We start from the raw sequence: 11005 nt of genomic DNA on the forward strand, positions 1-11005 counted from the left end.
AGGTAGAGCTACAGGCTCTCAGGGCCGGCTCTCCTTAATGGCTTATTTGATTCAAATCTAAATGTGTCTCATCCATCACTGGTAGCCATCATAATCATTTTAATGATTTATTACATCAGTCTAGAAGGAGTTGGACCATCCTGGCCTGTGTGAGGAATGTATCTCATCAAACTTTGATAAGAAGTGGGCAAAGCCACATATCAGAATTGTTACGCTTACTGTTGTTATGAAGCTACTTTGGCTTTTTTAACCTCTAAAGAAAATACCTTAGCCAGGTTTATGTGATGACTGTACAACCACAATTCCAAAAAAGTTGGGTCACTGTGACAAAAAAAACAATGCACTGATTGGCAAATCTTATAAACCCAATTTTTATTCACAATAGAACACAAAAAATATATCAGATGTTGAAACTGAGACATGAAAAAAATAGCTTATTTTCAGTTTGATGGCAGCAACACATTTCAAAGAAGTAGGGACAGGGCCAACAGAAGGCTGGAGAAGTAAGTGGTACAAATGAAAAAGAGCTTGTGGAGCGTTTTGCAACTAATTAGGATAATTAGTGGTGGGTCTGTGACATGAGTGGGTATGAAAGGAGCATTTTAGAGAGGCAGAGTCCCTCAGGAGTAAATAAGAGCAGAGGTTCATCGATCTGTGCAAAACTGTGTCTTAAAAATTTTGGAACATTTTCAGTAAACTGTTCCTCAACATGAAATTGTGAAGACTCTGAATTTCCCACCATCTACAGTCCATATTATCATAAAAGATTCAGAGAATCTGGAGAAATCTCTGTGAGCAAGGAACAAGGCCGAAGGCCAGTATGGGATGCTGGTGATCTTCAGTCCCTCAGGGGCCACTGCATTAAAAACAGGCATGATTCTGGAAATACGGTACAGTACGATACGATATGATGCGATGTAATGCGATGTGATACGATACCCTTTATTGTCCCCTTTGGGAAATTTGTCTTGGACTCCTAGAGCTGCACAGATGAAACTGCCAATTAATAACTCAGAGGTTATAGACTAGAACAAAGATGCAATCACATAACCCACACATATTGCACAAGACTCTCATAGAAATAGTTAAAAAGAAACATGCTGGCAATAAATAACAATGGCAATGAATAAAATACAGCAAGATAAGATAAGGAAAAAATGATAAAAAAGATAACACCATGACGTTATTGCACAATCTGGCTACATCTGCATGAAACATTATTCAAAACCCTAATTAAGGTTGGCACAAACAAGTTTTTAAAAGTGTTTTTTAAACCACTGCATGGGTTCAGGAACACTACCATTGTCTGTCAACACAGTTCACCATGTCATCCACAAACATGACATGACAAGTTTAAGCTGCATCATGCAAAGAAGAAGCCTTATGTGAATTCTATCCATAAAGGCCACTGTCTTCAAAGCTCATTTAAAATGGACTGAGGCAAAATGGAAAACTGTTCTGTGGTCAGATGAATCAAATTTTGATATATATATATATTTAAACCATGAATGCCGTATCTTGTGGACTAAAGAGGAGAAGGACCATCTATCTTTTTATTCTGGCACAGTTCCAAATCCTGCATCTCTGATGGTATGGGATCACATAAGTGCCTATGACATGCAGCTTACACATCTGGAAAGGAACCATCAATGCTGAAAAGTAGATAGAGGTTTCAGAGCAACATATTCTCCATGCAGACAGCATCTCCTTCAGGGACAGCTTTGACTATTTCAGCAAGATGATGCTAAACCACATACCACATCCAGCACAACAGCATGGCTTCACAGTTGAAGAGTCTGGGTGCTGAACTGGCCTGCCTGCAGTCCAGATCTTTCACCAATCGTACACATCTGGAGCATCATAAAATGAAAAATCCAGCAAAGAAGACCCAGGACTGTCATGCATCTGGAATCCTACATCAGGCAAGAATGGGACAACGTTCCTCTCCCAAAACTCCACCAACTGATCTCCTCAATTCCCAGACATTTACAGATAAGGAAAGCCTGAGTTTGGGAGAGAAGCAGCAACAACCCCAGAGTAGGCCAGGCATCAGTGACAACAGAGTAATACTGATTAAGTCAGAAGCAGAATAAAGGAGGAGCTGGGGTGGAGGAGGGTTGCAAAGAGTAGGCAGGCTAGAGCAGTTTAGATATGGCAGCATGAGTGCAATTAGCCAACTGTGTGATTAAAAGCAAATCAGTAACCGTCAGCTGATGAGAGCTCATATGACATCATTTGATCTTAATTATAAGACAACATTTGACCCCGTGGCCTGCCTGAACAAATGCTATAAACTTGATTTATTGTTATTGATTGTTGTTTGAGCTTTAAAACCCTATACATACCTTTAATCTATACCTGCCTTTATTGCCATGTTAATATTTCAAATGTAAATGTATGTTGCAATCTGCTCATTGCCTCATTTTACAGCAGCATTTATTGTTGTCATCAACAGTCAACGGTCATCATTTGCAGGTGTGGTAAACATTTCCATGCTTACAGGAGACCCAACCAATCAGAGAGGTCAACTGTGACACTCAAGGATTGTGGGTATTGTAGTCATTTTAGCTGAGGTTGTAAATAAACCATATTTCTCTCAAACAAAAGTTTCATATCTCACATATTTTTGTCTTCTGCAGGAGCTTTTACGATGGTTTCGCTCTCATGTACCTTGTTGTAAGTCTAATTTGGATATTTCTGACTATATGGCCAATAATTAAAGCCACTATGGAGAGAAAGAGTGGGATTTTTACTTTGAAAACCATGCTGTTGAGGTCTGTAGGTTTGGAAAGAATTTTTTAGAAATTGAAATTGCCAAGACAAGAAGATTTCTCTTACCACAAGCAAATAAGTTAACATCTTTTCCCTCTGATTTATCTCCTTATTGTGGTGGTGGTCACCTTAATTGTGTATTTATTGATATAAAAAAGTTAAGAAAGCTTAACGAACTAGCACCCATGTTACCTATGTGCTAAATTCAGAGCAGTTGTTGAAAAGACTTGCATAACTGTTCATCTGAACAGTATGAATGTAAATAAGTCATATATCAAAATGCCATATTGACTCAGCTGTATTGATTTAGTTGGTGGTGGTCACTATTATTTTAGAGATTTAGCCATCAGTGACTGGAATGTATGATTAAATAAGCAGCAGGGACACAGTCGAGCTTTCACATATCAGGTATGTTTGTCCTGTTGAATATTTTATTATGTGCTAATATTTACCTCTCAACACAAACAGTGTTTGATTTTTACAAAGAAATGTACCTGTTTAAATAGGGTCCACTGATTAATAAACACTACGCCTGTTTCAGCTACAATATAAATAATGTTTTAACCTGTCAGCCTTGGCACTTAATTCCCTCTCTCTCTGTTTGTAGAGAGCATGTTCTCTCTTTGGAAATGGAAAATAAAAATCTGGACCCTGGTCCGATGCTAATGTATATCAAACAGGACAAGAAATAACAGTTTCCTCTTCATTACTCAGCATGCATACATGCAGAAGTGTCTGTCCATCTGAAATTTAACTAAATAAAAATTCTCATAGACTAACATTTTTTCCCCAATCAACCCACAATAGTATTTTAAAATGTTATCTTGCTTAGATTTCCACAGCCAGCTTGTCTTGCTTTGTCCTTTAGGGTCAGATGTACACCCAAACAGAGGGGTAGCAAACAGTAGGACAGTATGGACTATTTTGGTACATTTTCCAGCTTTTAATTGTGGAAACGCAAACAACTATTCACCATACCGAACCGAACAGAACTGGTGGAAACGTAGCTCTAGTGTTGTGAAAAATAATTTACATATTTGTCACACTCCAATGTTTCAGATCATCAAACAAATTTGATGTTGGTCAAAAACAACCTCAGCAAATACAAAATGCAGTTTTTAATAATGATTTAATTTATTAAGGGAAATAAGCCATCCGAACCTAGCTAAAACGAGTAACTATCCCTTTCCAGTCTTTGAAAGCTGAGTGTATTTTCACTAGCCACACCCAGGCCTGATTACTGCCAGACCTGTTAAATCTTGAAATCCCTTAAATAGAACCTTTCTGACAAAATGAAGTATGCTCTACGATCTCATAAAGCCATCTACAGAAATTCAAGTATAGATGAGAAACTAAGTCACTGACATCTATCAATATGGAAAGGGTTGGAAAGCCATTTCTAAGGCTTTTGGACTACAGTGAAGTAGTCGGAGCCATTATCCACAAATGGGGAAAACTTTGAATAGTGGTGAACTTTCCCAGGAGTGGCCAGCCAACCAAAATGACTCCAAGAGAGCATCATCAACTCATCCAGGATCATGAAATGATGGTCGGACAGTCTCCTTCAGGATTTTCTGGTAGAGAGCAGAATTCATGGTTCCATCAATCATGAAAAGTGGTCCAGATCCTGAAGCAGCAAAGCAGCCCCAGACCATCACACTGCCACCACCATGTTTGACTGTTGGTGTGATGTTCTTTTGATGAAATGCTGTGTTAGTTTTACTCCAGATGTAACAGGATGCAAACCCCCCAAAACCTTCAACTATTGTCTGGTCTGTCCACTGATTATTTTCTCTAAAACCATGGGGGTCATCAGGAGGTTTTTAGTCAGTTGCCCAGTGTCTTTCTTATTGTTGAGTCATGAACTCTGACTTTAACTGAGTCCATTGAGGCCCACAGTTCCTGGATGTCGTTCTAGGTTCTTTTGTGACCTCCTGGGTGAGTCATCAGTGCGGTCTTGGAGTAATTTTGGCAGGCTGAACATTCCTGGTAAGGTTCACCACTGTTCCAAGTTTTCTCCATTTGTGGATAATGGCTCTCGCCATGGTTCAGTGGAGTCCCAAACCTGGCAAATGTCTTTGTAACCCTTTCCAGACTGATAGCGATAAATTTGCTTCTTATCGGTTCTGGAGTATCTTTAGATGGCGCCATGATGTGTTGCTTTTTGAGATCGCGTAGCCTGCTTCACTTTGTCAGACAGGCTCTATTTCAGGGATTTCAGGATTCAGCAGGTCTGGCAGTAATCAAGAGTTGGTTAGAGGAACTGAACCAAAAAATCAGGTTAATCACAGTTAATTCATAATCTAATAAGGGGAGCAATGGCTTTTTCAAACAGGACCAGGTAGGTTTAGATGGTTTTGTTCTCTTAAAACATCATATCATCATTTAAAAACTGCATTTTGTAATTTCTCAGTTTATCTAGGTCAAATATTAAAATTAGTTTGATGATCTGAAACATTAAAGTGTGGCAAATGTGCAACAAAAGAGCACAAAGAATGCACACAAACACTGGCAGAACGAAACCGTTAAATCTGTCATACTTGCCGTTATGTGTGAGGTCTCTCACATTTTCAAAATCAAGATTTGAGATAAGATTTGAAAAACTTTTCAGTGTGTGCCAGGCTTTAGTTCTGTGACAAATCAAGCATCATAAGATACGAGAGCAGAGTTATTTCTAGCGAGCGTGACTTATCCATGTCATTTGATTTGTTACTTCAGTCTGCAGTGGGGCAAATTCCACAGGGGAAACTTCAAAAAATCCAAATGAGTATTAAAACCTGAGAACCTATATTATCAACTCTTAATGGGCAGATTGTGTAGCATTTGACTGAATGCACTCATTTGCTGTATATACTGAGCATCACAGTGTTTCATTGCTTGCCGATAACGGCAAAAAAAAAAAAAAAAAAAAAACAGCTGTGGAGATCTGAGAGCGGAGAAAAGGCTGTGGCTGCTGGCCAGTTGGCAGCATGCTAACCTTGGAGGTCTTGTTTGGAGTGTTGGAGGCAGCAGTTCCTGGATATCTGCTCCAGGGCTCAGCGCTGCCCTGCTGCACCTGGTATTTTTACACCAACACTGATTGTGGAATTAACTCAGCTCTGCCCACACAATATTAGCAACACAGCTCTTTTTATTATCCAAAATGAATGTGTTACAGTGAAATGATGTAACAACAAGGATCTCACAGGCATTTAAAGCTGACATTTGTTGTGAATCCGGCCTCTACTCTTTAGAGGATTTAAATAAGATTAAGATCATAAAACAGAAAATTGATCTGAGTGAAGGGGCTCAGTTGAATGACGCAGGTTATGGTGAAAAGTGTAGTGTTGGAACATCTTTTATGGTCGATAGGAAAGGTCAGAGCAAATCATGACTGCTTCTTTTATTGCCTGAGCTTCTCACCAATTGTGTCACCATAGAAACTGAAAGAAGAGGCGGGAGTCGGCCCATTCAGTCCAAATGGTCTGAGAAAATGCAAAGCAACACCTTTCTATGTGTCGCGAGTACAAATATGGGCATGAGTGTCTTTGTAAGCACGCTGGGGATGGTTGAGCAGATAAGAGTGTTGTCAAACACTGTGACTGGATCACAGCTGTGGTGTAGCTGAAAGAGGAGAAGATCTGACTTAGATAATCTATTCAGAGCAAAGACAGTAGAAAACCAAGCCAGGGTGACGTCAGGCACTGGGTTATTGAAGATGCTTTTGAGTCCAAATCAATGGTGGTCAACATATTGGAAATACTGCACGTCATAAGCCTCCTGACAGCTAACAAGCCCCTAATGATGCATAACTTTTATGTGAAATAATTCAACCCCAAATCTGTTTCTTGTAAACCATTTTTGCCCAAGACACACCTAAGCTCAAGCGGAAATCTTGAAGCGCACCATCTTCATATCCATGCAGAACCACCTCATTAACATGCCTGACAGTATCTTACAGAAAAACATAACTGCTCTAATGCACATTCCACATCTAGACATGCCTTTTTCTACCATTTAGGAACAACTTAATTAGACCAGTTAATGCAGAAATGTACATTTTTGCAGCCTATATTTCAGCCATATCAGCCCTATTCACATTTGAATAGGGGTGCAGCAAATCCCAAACTTTTTGAACCTTCTATAAGTCATTTTTTACACCAAATTATCCAGAATGCTCTACATAGACAAAAGTATTTTAGGTGGTCCAATCAGACCTGCTACCACAGGTGTAGAAAATCAACCAACTGATCATGTAGTCTCCATTTGCGACTTTAAATGTTCTGACAAGCTCAGTGAGTTTAAGTGTGGTACTGTGATGGATGCCACCTCTGCAATAAGACAGTTGGTAAAATGTCATCCCTGCTGGATATTCCACAGTCAACTGTGAGTGATATGATAAGAAAGTCGAAGCGTTCAGGAACAACAGCAACTCAGCCACAAAGCATGAGACCAGGTAGAATCACAGAGACAGGTCAACGACTGCTAAGGCTTACGGTACATAAATGTGGCTAACGCTCTGCTGATTCTATAGCTGACTTCCACTGGCATTGATGTAAGCACTAAAACTGTGCAGCAGGAGCTTCATGAATGGATTTCCACGGCTGCTGCATGCTGTGGATTGACCAATCTCACTTCTCTGTTTGCAAGTCTGGGTTTGGAGGATGCCATGAGAACATTACCAGTCTGACTGCATTGTACCAGCTTTGAAGTTTGATGGAGGAGGGACAATGGTACGGGGCTGTTTTTTAGGGTTTTGGCTCCACTGAAGGCCAATCTTAATTCTTCAGCATACCAAAACACTTTGGACAATGCTATGCTTCCACCTTTGTGGCATCAGTTTTGAGAAGGTCCTCTTCTTTTCCTACACGACTGTACCCCAGTGCACAAAGCAAGGACTTTAAAGATATGGTTAAATGAGTTTGGTTTGGAAGGGCTGGACTGGTCTGACCTCAACCCCATGTAGCACCTGTGGGATGAGCTGGAACAGAGATTGCAAGCCAGGCCTTCTGGTCCAGTATCAGCTTATAAATGCTCTACAGAATGAACGGGCACAAATTCCCACAGAAACACTCGAAAGTCTTGTGTAAAGCCTTCCTAGAAGAGTGGAGGCTGTTAACTGGAAAAGGGGACCAACTCCATATTAAAGTACATGTATCTGAATAAAGTGTCTTTGCAGTCCTTGTTGGTTTGATGGTCTGGCAGTCAAATACTTTGGTGCACATTAGTGCTTTTCTCAGCTTTTAGCGTCAACGTGTTCCATTTAATCCCAACCTTGACCCCATTCTCGCCATGAGCTATGTATTTGACTACGAGACCACACTGCCTCTGACCCTTGTATGTGCAAATTAACATGTCAGACTGGTTTTAAGTGGCAGCAGCCTCCTAGCAGCAGCTCTAAGAGAGTTGAGGCCCAGTGACTTTATACTTTTATTCAAACTGTTAGAAAGAATGCGCTGGATGTTTTCTATATAAATGGTTTAATTCTCCATCAAACTCTGCTGACATTTAAATGTTTTAAGGAAGGTTAATTTCTTGTAAATACAGAGGGATCATCTAAAATCATATCATATAGTATCACTCTGCTCCGCTCCAATCATCATTACAAGCCAGGATGTTATGTAGGGATGAGCAGAGCTCACCAGCAGAGCCCCTGTCGATGACATTAATAATGAATGTTAAACCAAGATTAAGTAGAATTGTAGATAACAGCGTGAACCAGAGGAAATAATTTTCTTCCACAGACAGAAATCAATGTGCTCCTCTGCATTAGAGACCGTACAGAGGTTTTTGTCTGGAGGTGAACCGTCGAGATTAAAGGCACAACCGCCACAGATTTCTCTTATTCCTCAGCCTTTTATGTGTTTCAGGATTTAAGTTCCCACAGTAGATGAGTAAGGTTTACAGCACAGAAAAGACCAATGTGTTTTAAAGATAATGGCAGAAAGGTCAGTCAACATGCCGTGGCAGTTTTCCAATAGAGACAGAAAATGACTTCACAGTCCTGATAAATGCTGTGGATTAAGAATGATTGGATAAGAATGCTGTCTATATTTTCAGTTAAAGATAATCCATATCGCACTGGTCGGGTCTGCACTGTATATGGAGATTATATGAAGTGTGATAACAGTGTTCAAAAGCTCAATGTTCTCATGTCTTTCTGCTTTATTAGCCCCCCAACACTACATGGCTTCCAGTGGTTTAAGGGTGCATGCAGAAACCAGTACACTCTTCATTTACGCCTCACATTTCTAAGCCACCCATCCAGCAAACATTGAACAGCCTGTGTTTTAGACCAGGGGTTTTCAAACTTTTCAGTCCATGACCCCAAAAATAAAGATGGCAGAGACCGGGGACCCCCTACTGTACCTGAAGTTGGTTGAGCACAGCGAAGCACAATCATAGTCATGTGGAGACAAGGCCGCCCATAAGGGGGATAAAGGGGGGAGCTTTCTAGGGCCCAGCCAGACTGGGGACCATATAGGTCAGCAATATCATGGTTCATTGTAAAGTTAAGCTGTGGTATCCATATCTTATATTTAACCAGAATAATAACCACTCATCAATAAAAAAAAATATTTTTTCTTCTTTAAAAAGGGCTAAAATAGGTTGATAATGGCATAAAAATGGTGGAAAAGATGGTGAAATTGGATTTTAAAAGTAGAAGACATGGGTTAGAAGTGGCAAAAAAAAAGGAAAAAAGTGGCAACAATGGGTTTGAGTAGCAAAAACAGCAAAGATAGTGTTAAAATGGAATTGAAAAGTGGCTGAAATGGCTTTCTATTGGCAAAAATCAGTGGAAAATTTGGAGAAATGGGAGAAAAAGTTGACATAAACAGGCAAACATTTAGTTAACTGTGACAGAAAAATAGGCAGAAATGGGCAGAAATGGGTTAAACTGGGAAAAATGAGCATATCCAATAGTGAAATGTGGTTAAAATAGACAAAATGGGCCTAAAATGTGATACGAAAGTGTTAATAGAGGCAATAATGGATCAACAAAGGCAACATTAAATGTGAAGTGGCAAGAATTGGTTTAGAAGGGGCAACAACAGGCAGAAAAAAAGTGGTGGAATGGGTTTAAAATGGATAAAAATGGGTTTTAAGTGGCAAAAATGGGTTTAAATCGGCAAATATGATGGGAAAAAGTGATAAAAATGGGTTAATGTTTTGAAAATTGGTGTAGAGTGGCAACAGAGTAATTTAAAAATATTCTTAGTATTTTTTAGGGCATCTAGAGACCCCCTCTCAGTGTCTTGCGATCCCCATGGAGGTCCCGACCCCAACGTTGAGAACCACTGTTTCAGACTACTCTTCCACATTTGCTGCTTTTAAAAATAGGCCTTTTACATCTGCATACTGACCACCAACTTCATCCTCTTGATTTCAACTAAGGATCATTATAAAGGAAGCAAGCTGATAGAAAACAGTGCTGCCAGCTTCATTCATGTTGCTACATATCCGGAGAACTACACCTGCTGTACCTCTGATTGGCTCATCCTATTTCTCCAAAAAACTACTGACCAATCAAGTGCAGAATAACCTGCAAATTCTATATACCCTGTCTCCGCAGCATTCTGTGCATGCAGGGGTTTTGCACCAGCCTACGACTTATGCCTGCAAACTCGCAGCATGATTTGCTGCATGCAGCTGCCATGCGTGTCCGTTCTGGCATGCACTGTCATGGTTTTCATACCAGGCGCATGTGTGCTGCATGTTGGCCGTGTCTCGCCATTATCACAGCCCCATCTTTCCCTATAAGTTTAACCTCAAAAACCTCCCTAAAAGTGACTTGATTCAGTGTAGAGCTGAACTGTGCTATCTAAGTAACAGTTTCCTACACAAAGGGGTTTTCTCCAAGAAGTCCTAAACCAGAAGCAAATCAAAATAAGCTCGTATTGTGATTATTATGTCTTGTGTGTGATATATTGCACTGGTTTGGAAACAGAAAGCATCTCTAATTGTCAAAGAGTAGATAACTTTATCAAACAGACACATTTTAGCTTGCAGTATTCATCAATGTCATCAAGAAACAGATTGGATGTTTCTGCAATAGCAAGCTTTACAGGGCACTCTTTTTTTTTATCATTAACCTATCCATTTTGGATCTTGTTCATGCTGCATACAAAATGTTCCATTCATAACATACAAACTCAGATGGCATCATTTTTAAAGGATTCCTGTTGCCCACCTGACATCACAGTAAAAAAGTTCACTTTAGAGTGATATTTATCACCTTTTTTTTCATAAGCTA

Source organism: Cheilinus undulatus, linkage group 14 (genome assembly GCF_018320785.1).
Source record: "Cheilinus undulatus linkage group 14, ASM1832078v1, whole genome shotgun sequence".
Taxonomy (NCBI): Eukaryota; Metazoa; Chordata; class Actinopteri; order Labriformes; family Labridae; genus Cheilinus; species Cheilinus undulatus.